The sequence below is a fragment of the Stegodyphus dumicola genome, chromosome 1 (genome assembly GCF_044657685.1).
Source record: "Stegodyphus dumicola isolate Sdum_Otavi_A_Nest chromosome 1, ASM4465768v1".
Classification (NCBI taxonomy): Eukaryota; Metazoa; Arthropoda; class Arachnida; order Araneae; family Eresidae; genus Stegodyphus; species Stegodyphus dumicola.
Window position 1 is genome coordinate 256,044,451 of NC_140768.1, and position 13,783 is coordinate 256,058,233.

The following is a 13,783-nucleotide window of genomic DNA, read 5'->3' on the forward strand; positions in this document are numbered from 1 at the left end:
TAGTACATGGTGTAATTTCTTTGTAAATTAATACCACGAGAAAACCAGTTAGTATGCTTATTTATTAAAAGAAAGACTTTAGTTACCCACGACAAAAACCTTGCGTTTATATCCTTAGGTCATTTGCGCTTTTGCTTCAAATATTTCCCTGAAATTGCAATGATTTCTGCTTAGCTAAGACACCAACGAACTGAAAGCAATGAAAGAATCAGTGAGGTTTCCTAAAAGAAAAGACTATGCGTAGTATTAACGAATTGTCAACAAAGGAAACTTATGTTAAACAAATATGCGAGCACGCATTGCTGCACGTAGACATATGTAACGAAACTGATAATTATATTGCATTCATTATTAAAATTATTAATGAACCATTGTGTACACAAGTCACTTTTTTATTTGGTAACTTTCATCAGAGAAAAGAAGAAAATATTTATTATGCTGCAGTCGCTTTTTATAGGAGGATTTTTTCAAAATAGTTATCTCTTTCTATCACTCGCAGTTCAAAATGATTTCGGTCTCCTGAGCAGGTTATCGACTTAAAATGGTGATGTTTCTTACAGAGGTTTTTAAGTTGTCAATAATACTAGTCTTTGGTTCTGACTATCGTTTTAGAGTGATAATCGCCACTAGAAAGTTCGTAATATTTTTACAGATGCCGAAACTGCATAAATTTCGTTAATTCTTATATATCTGCCAATTTCATGCGAAGGGGCAAAAGAAAAGGAAATTTTATGCTGCACAAAAATTAATTTTATTTAGGACAGATTTAGCAATATATTTACACAAATAATGACGCTTTAAAAATGTTAAGTTTTGTAAACAGGGTAAAAAATAAAAGTATAAAATTGAATATGGGAATGGATTTAAGTTGGAGCTAGTTCGTCTCTTCACTGAAAACATACTTAGAACGCTAGTGTTCGCTTGGATTTAAAACTTAGTAACAAATCATTATTAAACTTTTAAATTCTTGTTTCGAAATTGCTTTCGAAAGGAAATCTGCCCACCAGCGGCCAAGCTGTAGATAGCTGTGCACTGAGAGTTTGAGGCAAATAGTCATGATATGGTTCTCCATAATCCAAATAACCTAAAGGAAATAAAATGCATAAAAGTGATCAATCAGAAATTAAGCGCAGCAGAAATTCAAAGGTTAAATCTACAGTATAGCAGGGAAACAGCTAATATACAAAAGAACCAATGACCATTAAAAATTAACATTGAAATACTGTTTTATATACAAGGTGATCATAAAGAAACTTCCCGGATATATGAACCCTTAGCTGCCTATCTGCTTAAACAATCGAAATGAAATTTCAGATACTGTGATTTGAAAGTATGCGCTCGAGATTCTAATGATTTAAAACAATACAGCTCTCTCAATTACGGTTACAGTGAAACAATTTCGAAATTTTACAATTTCGAATGGAAATATGCACCATTTTTTCTGCGCAAACTAGTTAGCGCACTGAAAAAAGTATAAACTGCGCTGAAACGATACATGTATCACTAAAACTGCCGGAGCAAAACATTTACGAAAAAGAGCATTGTAAAGATCCAATGACAACACAAGAGAGAAGACGGTAAAAAAAAAAAAAAAAAAAAAAACACTTTTATTGGAATTACAAGATTTTAAGATAAAGTCATTTCCCGTAAATTCGAAGTTTCGTGGCCACCGCGATCCCCCAACCTTACTCCGATGGATTTCAAGCGCTGGAATTATGTGAAATTGAAGGCGTAACAACACAAACACACGAGATTTGTCAGAACTGGAAGATGCTATAAAACGTGAAATTATACAGATCTCTCCAGCGATCTAACATTCGTCATTGCAATGTGTTATAATCTGTGAAGGCTGGACCATTGAAAACTTGTAATTTGGAAAAAAAATTCCTGCTTCTTCCTTGTTTTGTAAATGGTTCATTACAAATCTGTTCTTTTTAAATGTTTTACGTTGGCAATTTTGGTCATAAGTGCGTCGTTCTGAGGCCATTTACGATTTTTTAAATTTGTTGATCAATTTGCAGAGGAAAAAAATGGGTAAAGCCTTTCGAAATGTTTTCTCTGTAACCGCAACTGTGAGAAATGTATTATTTTTAACGAATACAATCTCGAGCGCACACTTTCAGATAATAAATAACACTCGAAATTTCATTTTGATTGGTTGAGCGAATAGGTCGCTAGGGATTCATATATCGGGGAAGCTTTTCTATTACCACACTGTATATGGGAATGTAAAAAAGATAAAGTTAAGAAAGGTGCAAAATACGGCTCGCGTTTAACGGATTTTTATTTGTTTTCTTTTTAATTTTACTGTCTCTCAGTTAAACACACACACAAATGTTACAAAATTCCTTTTTTTTTTTTTTTTTTTTTTTTTTTTGGGCCACGTTACACTTTTTGCCATTTGTATGTGTGTATATGTACGCAAGATGTTCTTCAAAAAATTACAAATTTAAACAAAAATTTTCATACAATTTGTAAACAAAGAGTAAGTATTGTAATTCATCAAATTTATGCATATATAACTGAACGTTAAACACAATTCAATTGTATTTCTTCTTCTTAAATATCACATACAACTTGAAAACCAGCCACTACCTTCTAAAGAGTCCATCCGCGCTACAGATTAATAAAGATTCTGCATTAAAGGAATGACTGTTCTTCTTATCTGATAATACTTTAGATTTAATATCTTATATAAAAACTTTAATATGATCGCTGATGATGCAATTGCCCAAAGACATGTAGATAAAATTCTGATAACTTTCAAAAGAGAATGATAAACAGCATTTTTGCAAGAACTCTTTAAAAGAATTCTTGCTTTCTCATTTAACAGACATTTATCATTAGTCCTAATTAACATTTTATTTCTCTGCAATAAATACATTTTTCTTGGTTGACAAGACATACGACAGCACTGCGATGTGTTCCAAGGAGAAGAAAGCAAACCAAGGTGCCATACAGACAGAAGAAATAGGGCTAAAATAAAAGAAGTAAGGAGCCATCATCAATCAAGAGCTTTCTCCCATTAAGTTGCTGTGGGAAGAGGCAGGGAGAGGGCCTTCACACAGTAATTATCTCGGATTACTTTTCGCTTAACAAGGCGCCTATCCACCCTTCATTATTAAGCTTCAGTAATTACTGACAGAATTTTAATGCATACGAGTGCGACTGCAGATCTTTTATTTGATCTGCTATAGCATGCAAGAGTGTTATGGCTAGTTAAGAGTGATACTTAAATCCCAAGTCATCAGTAAAAAACAGCTTAGGTTTTTGCGGGAGTAATTTAGCTGACTGAAATATGTTATTTGCGGAGATATTCTATAAATGCTCGTAAAAGCCTTATCATTATGCTTTAAATAGTGTTTATTAGCTTTTTTAACTAGCGAATTGTTCATTCTGTATGAACTAGTTTCGTGTGAGGTGATAAGCGTTTTCAGTTTTGAGTCGGAAAGGGAAGGATGAATAGATTAACTGAAACTTCTGACTTGCTACAGAAGTTAGATTTCGCTAACCAACAGTAAACCATTAAAAGAGATATCACATATTTTTTGTGAACACTAATTTTAACTCCTCTTTTTTCCCAAATTATACCAGAGGCGTTTGCAAATAAATTATACTACCAACAAAATAAGCTGAGACATCTGCTATAATAAGTCACAAAACAAATTTCGCGCTTCAATCGGATTTAAAACACGCAGTTTAAAATTTTGCTTTCATAAAACTTTCACTGTGAAGTAAATTTAAAGTAATGTATAACATTATAAATTTATATTTAAGGGAATGAGAATTTATTATTATTAAAATTTGTATCTTCACATATATAGGATAAATGAAATAAAAAGAGCAAGAATAAAACTAAATGGGCAAATTTGCATAAAAGTTGATGAACTTCCTTCGCAACAGTTTATTTTTATTAACAGCTGATTTCAAATACATTACATACTTATCAATTTAAGTACTTTTCTATCGATTCTTCAAGTCTCTAAATTTACTCCCTCTCCCCAGAAAAGGTAAATTTCCTCAAAATAAAAAGATACGAAATTCATGTTCGAATACTGTTTAGCTTCGAGTGGAAATTCAATGCAAGGTATCTATAAAAGATATGCTTATCTATAAACTGTCTGGCATACTATAAACTCTCTTGACATATTTCTTTTTTCTCCTTAGGAAATAAACCAGTGAGTAAACTTGGGTGATTCATGTGATCTTGGCAAAATTTTGACGAATTAAAATTTGAGTTCGCATGAGCAGAACGGGGAAATTGTGTGTATGCTTTACATGATGGAGTGGAAAGGGTTTTATTTCATGAATAGCAAAGCATTTTCTTTTTAGATACTCCATTTTACAATGTTCTGTTTCATAATCAATCTGAAGCTTTATAACAAGCAGGTTAACAGAATCAGCTAACTGTGCTTTGTACATGGTGCCATTATATATATATTAACCTTTATTTTGGCTCAAGAGGTTTTATAATATCATCAAAAATTAAACTCTACATATCAATTCAGATAAAATAACCTAAAAGTGTATAAAACATTTTATTTGAATGTTGAAGCAAGTATCCAAAGAAATGTGAATAAAATTCCTTCAACTTCCAGAAAAGAATGACAAAACAGCATTCATAACAAGAAATTTTAAAGAGTTTTTTCTTCCTCATTTAACGTACTATAAATATTCTTAATTTAGCTTATATCGCCGTCTTGAGTCTGAAATATTTATATATTACTATATTCTAAAATAAGGCACCCAGACGGTATAGTGGTTAAGGAAGCCGAACGCGATACCAAAGGGCTCGGGCTCGAATCCCGGAGAGGGCATGGTTGTAAATGTCCGCGCCTTGAGAATTAAGAATTTTTGGTTAGTAATCTTGTTGAGTAATAACTTGTTTCTTAAGTTAGAAATAATGAGAAAAAACAAATGTCGGTTAAGGGAATTGGTAAACTCCTGTAATTAATTATAATAATTAATTATAATTATTAATTTTAATTCAGCCCGTCGAATGACCTTTGGTTAAGAAGAAAAAAATTAATTTTTTTCCAGTGTTGAAGAAAATAAACCCACATTTTAGAAATTATCGTTTTGCCTCTGCGATAAAACTATCATTTTTTTTCGGACGTTAAAAAAAACAGCAAAAGTCTAAACAAAAATAAATGCCTAGATAACCATGAATCCATTGTAAAATAAGGTGTTTCGTTCTCTATAACATATTTAATCGAAATATGCTATACTGCTCGAAGAACTTAAAATTTTTATTTTACTTCCTGTTTATAAAAATTTTCAAAATTTAGCATATTTAAAAACAAATTTTATTTTGCAGTGTAATTAATTATGCATCATTACGAGACAATTTATTAGCTGCACAACATTGTTAAAGGATTTAAATATATATGTTCAGAATTTTATACTGACAAACACAATTATTCTTCCCGGTAGTTAATAATTTTGTTTATTATTATTAACAAAAATATATTTATTGCTTCTTCACAAATAAGTAATAAAATATAAAAATGTTTTTATTGCTATTATTTAAATTACATTATTGCTTGTTATTTAAAAATATAGTTATTGTTTAACAAAAATATATTTATTGCTCATAATGTAATATAGCTTCAGATATAAGGAGCCGAACTAAATAATCAAATTTAACAAATATGTTTTGATTTTTTACTAGTTTTCATTGTAATTCAAAGAAGCGTTCTTTAGTAGCATGTAACTGAAAGGTTCAGATAAAAGAAAGCAGGATAAGATGGATTACAGACTGATGTATGTTTTCTTTATACGAACATCAGAAAATTTCTCAGAATAGAATAATTTTTCTTACTTTAAATATTACAAAATAAGTATGAATAAAATAATTCTTTTTATCTATGCAAAATGAAGGAAAAATGTAATAAAAAATATAAACTTCTATATGATACAAGCAGATTTTGCATTTCAAAATACGTCTGCACAAGGACAGAAAATAACTCGAATTTTAGAATTCCAGCTGTCGAGAAGAAATTATTTCAAAAATTCCTTTCTCTCCGGGAAATAATTTTATGCCAAATAAGGGGAGTGATCAAAGATTTTAATTCTTCGATTCTTTTCTTTTTCCTTTCTTTCTTTTAATTTAAAGCATGGAATTCGTATTTTATGTGTTAATAGGAAAATGGATTTTTACTTTAGTTTTCGTCTTAGATGAATAAGAGATTTTATGGAATTACTCTTTAATAAATTGTAAACTGATTCTATGTTTATTAACTCACATACTGCTCGCCATACATTTTTGATCTAAATCATTTTTATATGAAACAGACTGTAACTCTTACAAATATAGTGAGTAGAATGTCAGTTTAATCAATTCGTTTGCCTTGCTAAAAAAGTTGTTATTAAGTTTTATATAGGGTGTTTCATAGATCATGGGACAAACTTGGAGGGGTGGTGGTATTTTCTAAAAGTTTTGGAGCTTACTAAAATATGCATTTTTTATAGGAATGTATGGTCTAAAGTGACGGGTTAAGGCAGGAACGCAAAAAAACAACACGAGATAAAAATGTGTTTATGTACAAAATCAACGCAAAGTGCTTCTTTGTAGCAATGCAGTATTCACAATAAATGTTCAAAATTGCGATCACCAGTTCAAAAAACGACACTCCCGTGTCGTTTTTTCTGCGTTCCTACCTTAACCCGTCACTTTAGACCCTACATTCCTATACCAAAAATGCATGTTTTAGTACGCTCCACTACTCTTCCAAGTTTGTCCCATGATCTAAGAAACAGCCTGTATTTCTTTATATGGAACTTACGATCTCCAAACTTGGAATAATAGGTAGGTAGGTGACGGAAGACGGGGACGCCTGGTGGCTACCAGAGATAAACAGGCATGTGTCCCTCGCCTTCCACTATCTAATGACAACAATTCCCTGTGGCCTCAAGAGTCCACACCGGGAGCTTATTAAGGGTGCAGGAGTTTACATGGCCAAACAGGGGCGACTTAATAACATTGCTTGACTAATTACATAATTACAGGTATGAGACTTGTGGGACGGATTTACAGGTGAGGGGCTCAGAGCTAGGTACTAAATGTATGAAAACACAAAAACATGAAAATATACAGAAAACACACACGCAGAGGGGGGAAAAGGGGGGAGAGGGATACACTTGATTAACACTGAAGACTTATGACAAATAAAGCACACTTAAAAATAATAATACACATATACCACATGTCAGATACATATTTGGCCTCATTGATCACATATACTGTACATTGTGGGGTGTGTTTACAGACGAGGGGCCATAAGATGAGAATAACATGTGATTGCTGGACATTGATATGGGGGACACGTAGAGGTCCGGCGAATATATATTTGTGGAGGGCATAGGTTGCTGAGTATATGAGCATGCCGAGCGCGGTGACATGTTAGCAGCACAGGGTGATATTCATGTTGACTTCTGTTAGTGGCGGACGTTGTGGGATTATGCAGCGTCGCATATATCTTGGCCCATAGCGGCGAGCTGGTCAATGACCTTACAGATTTTATTGATTGCAGGTTTGTTTTTAATAATGAACCGTTGAAAGGCGTCTGTAGGAGGAGTGGGATGCTTAATGTGGTTGTCTGCTGTGAGTGGGCAAGAGTAGATATAGTGGTCTGGTGATCCAAGTTGGCCGCACACGCAAGCATCTGTAGTGGAGATGTTGTGCCTATAATAATACGCTGGATAGGGGCCATGTCCCGTTATGAACAGGGTGAGTTGGGGTATAGCTATGAGGCGTGATAGAGAGACTTTGGGTAGGAGATTGTAGGTCCGTCGTCCGGTGTCACACGCGTTCCATTCCTCTTGCCATATTTTGAGTAGGTCTTCTTTGAGAAGCCTCTTTAGATGCGATGGTGGTGCACGGATACGGATTTGCTGAACTTCAAAACTGATGGCGGCTTCTTTGGCTAGGGTGTCTGCTGCCTCGTTTCCAACTAGACCAGCATGCGCCTTGACCCAGGTGAGGTGAATGCGTTGCTGATGGTTTACAGAGAGTAGCTTTTGGATTTCGGAGATAATTGGGGAGGTGTGGCTTAAGCTTTGAACCGCCAGGAGTGAAGATTGACTGTCTGTACAGATGCATGCTTGGTGGTAGCCGTTACTTAGTATGTCGTTGGTGGCGTTGAGGATGGCCAAGGCTTCTGCCTGGAACACACTATTGAAGTGCCGAAGTGCTGCCTTCCAACGGGTATGTTCATCATTTTGGTGGTAGCAAATGTAGGCGCTACCAACTCCGTCTTCAATCTTGGATCCATCGGTGTAGTAGACGTACGTAGCGTTGGGAATACTAGAATTGCTAGTGTTGTCTATGGTGATGCGGAAGTTTCTTCCTTGAATGCCTGGGTGTGGGCGTTGGGTGAGGCGAGGGTTTTCATATAAGGTCGGACTGTGGGTTGTATCGTGGAAGGTGGCGTCTTTGCGTAGTTGCAGGACTCTGGTTATTGTAGCTTCTTGCTCGGCTCTAAGATATAGTGGCGGTATGCCTGCAAGGATGATGGCCGCAGAGGTGGCTGTGGTGCGAAAACCTTTGCACATCATTAGTGCGAAAGGTCTTTGGATGGTCTGTAGTTGTTTACGTTTCCGGCTTTGCATCGGCTTCGCCCATATTGCCGCAGCGTACAGGACTATGGGTTCAATCACTGTCGTGTACAAAATCTTGTTAATTAACCCCAATTTATACCTTGAAATTGACGGGCCTTGCGTGCAATGGCTTGTGTCTTAATTTTGAGTTGCTGTAGATGTGGGATCCATGTAAGGCCTCTGTCCCATATTAAGCCTAAATACTTGAGCTCTTTGACGATTTTTAGATTTTTCTGTTGGAGTTTAATACATGGATTTCTGCTTGGGTTGGTGCCTGGCTTGGGAATGATAATAGCGGTTAATTTGAGTTCTTGACAGAGGAAGCTGAATTTTTGTAATATTTGAGTGCTTCTGTGTTCCAATTCGTTTCTGGTGCGACCCTGGATTAGGAACGCAACGTCGTCTGCATAGGCAACTAGTTGTGTATGCTGTGGCCAGTTGGTGGAGATGATGCTGTTGAAAGTTAGATTCCAGAGCATTGGGCCGGCGCAAGATCCTTGCGGGCATCCTCTCTCCTGCTGTTTGATGGTTTTCCCGTTGTTGTGTGGGACCAGGAGGAAACGATTCTGGAGGTAACTGTCAAATATGCCATAGATGTTACGGGGGCATCGAGATGAACGGAGAGCTTGTTTAATGGCCGGCCACCAGAGGGTGTCAAAGGCACTCTGAAGGTCAATTGAGACAAAGGCCGTGTGAAGCTGTTATTCTTTGTTATGATGGATTATCCGTCGAACTTCCTCCAGAGCATGCAGTGTGGAGAAGCCGGAGCGGAAGCCGAACTGTCTGCTGCTTAGGATGTGGTTGTCTTGCAGATGAAAGATGAGTCTTTGTACTATTAGTTTTTCGTAGACTTTCCCTAGAGCCGGCAACAGGCAGATCGGTCGGAGAGAGCTTGGGCTTTGGGGATCTTTGTTCTTTTTAGGAAGAAGACTACATGACCAGTTTTAAAGGCGCTTGGGAAGAGCTCATGTTTCAGTAGGTTGTTGAAGAAGTGAAGAAAGAAGATGGGATGTGATTTGTAGGCGACCTTGAGGATGCTATAGTCTAGGCCGTCAGGGCCTGGTGCTTTCTTCTTGGGCAGGGTCCGATAGATTTGTGTGATTTCTTGCCTGGTGAAGGGAATGTCGTCTTGGGTCATCGGTGCTGCGTGGTTGTTTCTAAGAAGCTTTTGTTCCGGTGAATCATCAGCTGGGTTATCTGAGGGAAAGACGGTGCTCAAGATAATTGCAGCAGTGTTTGAGGTAAGGCTGGTGTTCGAGTTGGCAGTTTGTTGCTGCAAGTAGATTTGGTGGGGTCGAAAAACTTTGCTTGTTGAGATTTTGTGGAGAATTCCGAAGGGATCAGAGTTCTCGCTGCAGAATTTCTTCCAGGTGGTAGTTTTTGCAGTCAGTATGCTTCGTTTGTATGTAGCTCTCTCTTTTCTGAACTGTGTTAGGAAGAAGGCGCGTTCCTCTGGGGTGTCTGCTTTGGTAAGGCGGCGTCTTAGTGCCCGGCATTTTTGGCGTTGCTGGCGAAGGTCCTTCGACCACCATGAAAGACCTTGGATTTTCTTGGCTGTGCGGATGGGGAGAGTACTGTCACAGCATTTTTGTAGCTCCTTAGATGGTTTGTGTACTGGTCGAGGTCTGAGGCGTTGTGGCAGCTCTGCAGTGAAGGAAGTTCTCTGCTAAGTAGGTCGTGAAGTTGCCTTTTCAGTGTCTTGTTTTTTGCTTTCGGTAGTCTGTAGCGTTTAAGTATTGGGATGGTGGTGCTGGTGCTGATACTGAAGTGGATGTATTTGTGGTCCGACAGGCTACAATCGTCTGATTGTAGCCTGTCGGACCAATAGAGGCTGACGCACGAATCGATTGCAGAGTGCTCTTGAGTCAACCATGAAATGTTGTATGTTAATGCTTTAATATAAAATCTTGGTGCCCTACCCACCAAGGTTAGTTGTTAACATTCCTTCATTTTATATTACCTTAAAGTAAGTTCCCCTTTTAGAAGAGAAAAGGAATTATAATATATTTAGTCGCTAAGTGCAATTTGAGGAATACGTTTTCTCATCTAATCTCTATTTGAAGAAATAGATTATCTTAGATAAATTCATCAAAACAAAGCAACTCTAGCGCTACCTTCCTATGGGAAGGAATGTCTTCGTGGAGGACCTTTAAAAAGAAATTGGATCCTATTCACATTACATATGAGAAAACTACAAAAATTTCTATGGAGATAGCTCGTTCGTTAGGATTCGAAGCCAGTGTCAAACTAGCACTGTTTAGCGACCGCTCGACGGATGGTGGGAGCTTTCTAGGAATTCTCGCATGCCCTGGTATATGCTGTCCGGCCACGCTCAGTTAACGTATTGGAAAATCCGTGAGTTGAATCCTGGTGAAGACTGACTTTTCATATCTAATAACCCGAAAAACATAATGGTCCTTCTAGAGTTGGCGAACTAAATAACTCGCCGCCATTTAGACTGGACAGAGGAACAAAACCCAATATGCATTCTTTGCCTCTAACCAGTTGTAATTTAAGTGGGGAAGAATGTAAGGAATTACATTCCTTACCCCTTTGTCCTCTTTGTTCAGTCTTTGAAATTTTTCTAAAAGTTTCATTATCACTCTCCGTTCCAGAAAGGTTATTCGTCTCTATTTTAACTGGCGTAATTCTGTATTCTATATCAGTCTGATTATACACCCATATTTGCTGAAAAATTAATATTTCTTTTTAATTCTTCAATGTCTCGTAATTCTTCTTCATCCATGGAAATGAAAGCATAGCACATTTTATTTCCCATAATTTTAGTTTCTCGATTTTTTTACCATTAAGAGGAATTTATGGCTTTACGTGTGCCGGCTTATTTTATAAGATGAGTGTGTCATACAGGAATAGTGTAATTAATAATACATGAATAGTAAATTAAAGACATATAAATGGAGAGAATAGCTACATGAATGTTAAATTTCCTCACCAAACTGATATATTCTGAAAGATTTAACTTCGGATGAATTTATTATTATGCATTCCATCTATTACATTCTTATTTCATAATTTTAATGCACTTCAGTACATCATGATATTGTCTATTAAAAAACGTAACTGTTCCTCTTGGGAAGATTGAACAGGCCCAGTAGATTTATGAAATAATTATCTACTTCCTGTTCTTAATAACCTAAACTACACTTTTAAGTTGTTCGCTTCAGCTTTAATGTAACTGTAATCTGGGATTTAACGGACAATTTATGAGCATTAGAACGATTTCTGCCGAATGCATGCTTCAAAATTGGTGTTGAACAGGAAAAATGAATTTTTTCCTTAAAGACACGAGTTTCTGGCAGATTCATTCTAAAAATTGAAAGACTTTTCTGAAAATGAATGCCAACAGAAGATTATTATTTTTTTTTTACTTTTACATTAGTTCCATATTTGTTTAGAATCTGAAAAAAACGATACCCGCATTTAAACGGATTTTCGTTTCAGATCTTTCGTAGAAGCGTTTTGGCATATACTTCTAATCTTGATTTTAATAAAACTGTTATATTCTACACAAATGCTAGAACATATTTGCATTATGTAATTTATGATATTTACATTCTGTAATTAATAAATATTGAAAGTGGATTTAGAAACATATTTGAATTTTTAATAGATTATTTTAGGAAACTAAGAAAGATCTGACATGAAGAAAATATTTTCTCATACCAAATAATAGGAAAAACGGAAATGAACTTCTTCAGCATTTAGCAAAAAGTATATATATTCAGAGAAGTCATGGATATAATTTGTCTGTCCCTTCATAGAAAGCAATAGTAGCCCACGTATTTAGGTGCATGCCCTGGTATATCAATAATGAAGAGGCCACCGCTCCTGGTCTTCGTAGTGGCCAATGCTTATAAACGGCTAGTTGAATTGGCCGGAACAAAAAAAATCGGACACTGGAACAAAAAAAAAAAAAATATTTTAAATAATACATCACTTTAAACAATTATGCTAAATAAAGTCATGACGAAGTAAAATGTTTGGAAATAAAGGTTAATATGAAATCTGCGTTCGTCAAACGAATAAATTTGCTTTTTATACGTACAAAAGTTTTATCGAAGAAGTTCTTTAAACATACCTTTTTTTATATTCATTTACAAACATGTGAATAAAAAGTTAGTGCAGCACGCAAACCCGAAAGTGAATGCAAGTAGTTCTGCATATATAGTGCTCCTCTTCCTTGTCAGTTCTCAAGCTTTGAAGGAAAGGTAAAAAAGGAATCTGGAAGAATGGAATAAACATCACTTATCAGTGAAATGACCAGACGTACTGAATATAAGCAGTGAACTAGGATTTTAGAGCCTGTGTTCTGATGTCAGACACTTACTGAAATTTTAATTGCATTGTTTTAAAATTATAATGGTATTTTGCAACAAGGCTATATTCCGTTCATAACGAAGTTCTCTGTAAACTGGAATAAAAATGACCAATTCACCGCTTTTAGCTGATTAAAGTCATAAAATTAAATTCATTTGTTTCATGTCATAAATTTTATGAGACTGAATTAGAAAGATTTTTGATTCTGAGTATAGCAAAAATATTCCTGATTTGATTATAAAAAAATTTTGTGTTTCTTTTTGTTGTGGTTACTTTCATATTTAATGACCGTTATGTAAAGAATAAAACTCCATAATTTTGCATTTATTTTGTATTTTATGAAGTTAGGTATTCAAAACAAAATTGAAAGGCTAATAAACATGCAATTAAACATTCATGTGTATGTACATTTTATAAAAAAAATCATTAGAATTATATTTTTTAGCTTTTTAAAAGAGAATACCTCCTTGATAATCCTTTTAATACAAATTAGTGCATATATAATATTATATACTTTTTTCAAATTAGAGAAATATTTACATTCGTAATGCGTTATATACGAAGGTACTCCACCCTTCCAACACAGGAGTGAGAAATAAATTTAAAAAAAAAGAGAGAGAGAGAAAAAAGCAAATATATTGATTTAAGCCATAGAAAATACGATTATTCATTCATTAAATATTATTTTTCTTTCTAAATTTTGTTTCCAGATTGCGTTACTTCAGCATTACTGAAAACTAAATAATTAAATGAATTACGATGCGTTTTTTCTTTGTGCATGTGATTTAAAAAACTACCTTTTGTTTCTTCTACGAAGAAAATCAAATAGAATACGAAACGCATTTCA

General features: G+C 35.2%; 1 long non-coding RNA gene across 1 annotated transcript in view; it reads right to left on the minus strand.

Annotated features, from left to right (window-relative positions):
* Positions 1 to 212: 212 nt before the first annotated feature.
* LOC146999536 (uncharacterized) overlaps positions 213 to 13,783 on the minus strand; it is a 123,431-nt gene continuing 109,860 nt past the window's right edge. Inside the window, exons 3-5 of the long non-coding RNA XR_015044269.1 lie at positions 12,698 to 12,840; positions 12,283 to 12,515; positions 213 to 1,084 (exon numbers count right to left, since the gene is read on the minus strand). This is a non-coding gene — a long non-coding RNA (uncharacterized LOC146999536). The remainder of the gene's footprint in view (positions 1,085 to 12,282; positions 12,516 to 12,697; positions 12,841 to 13,783) is intronic.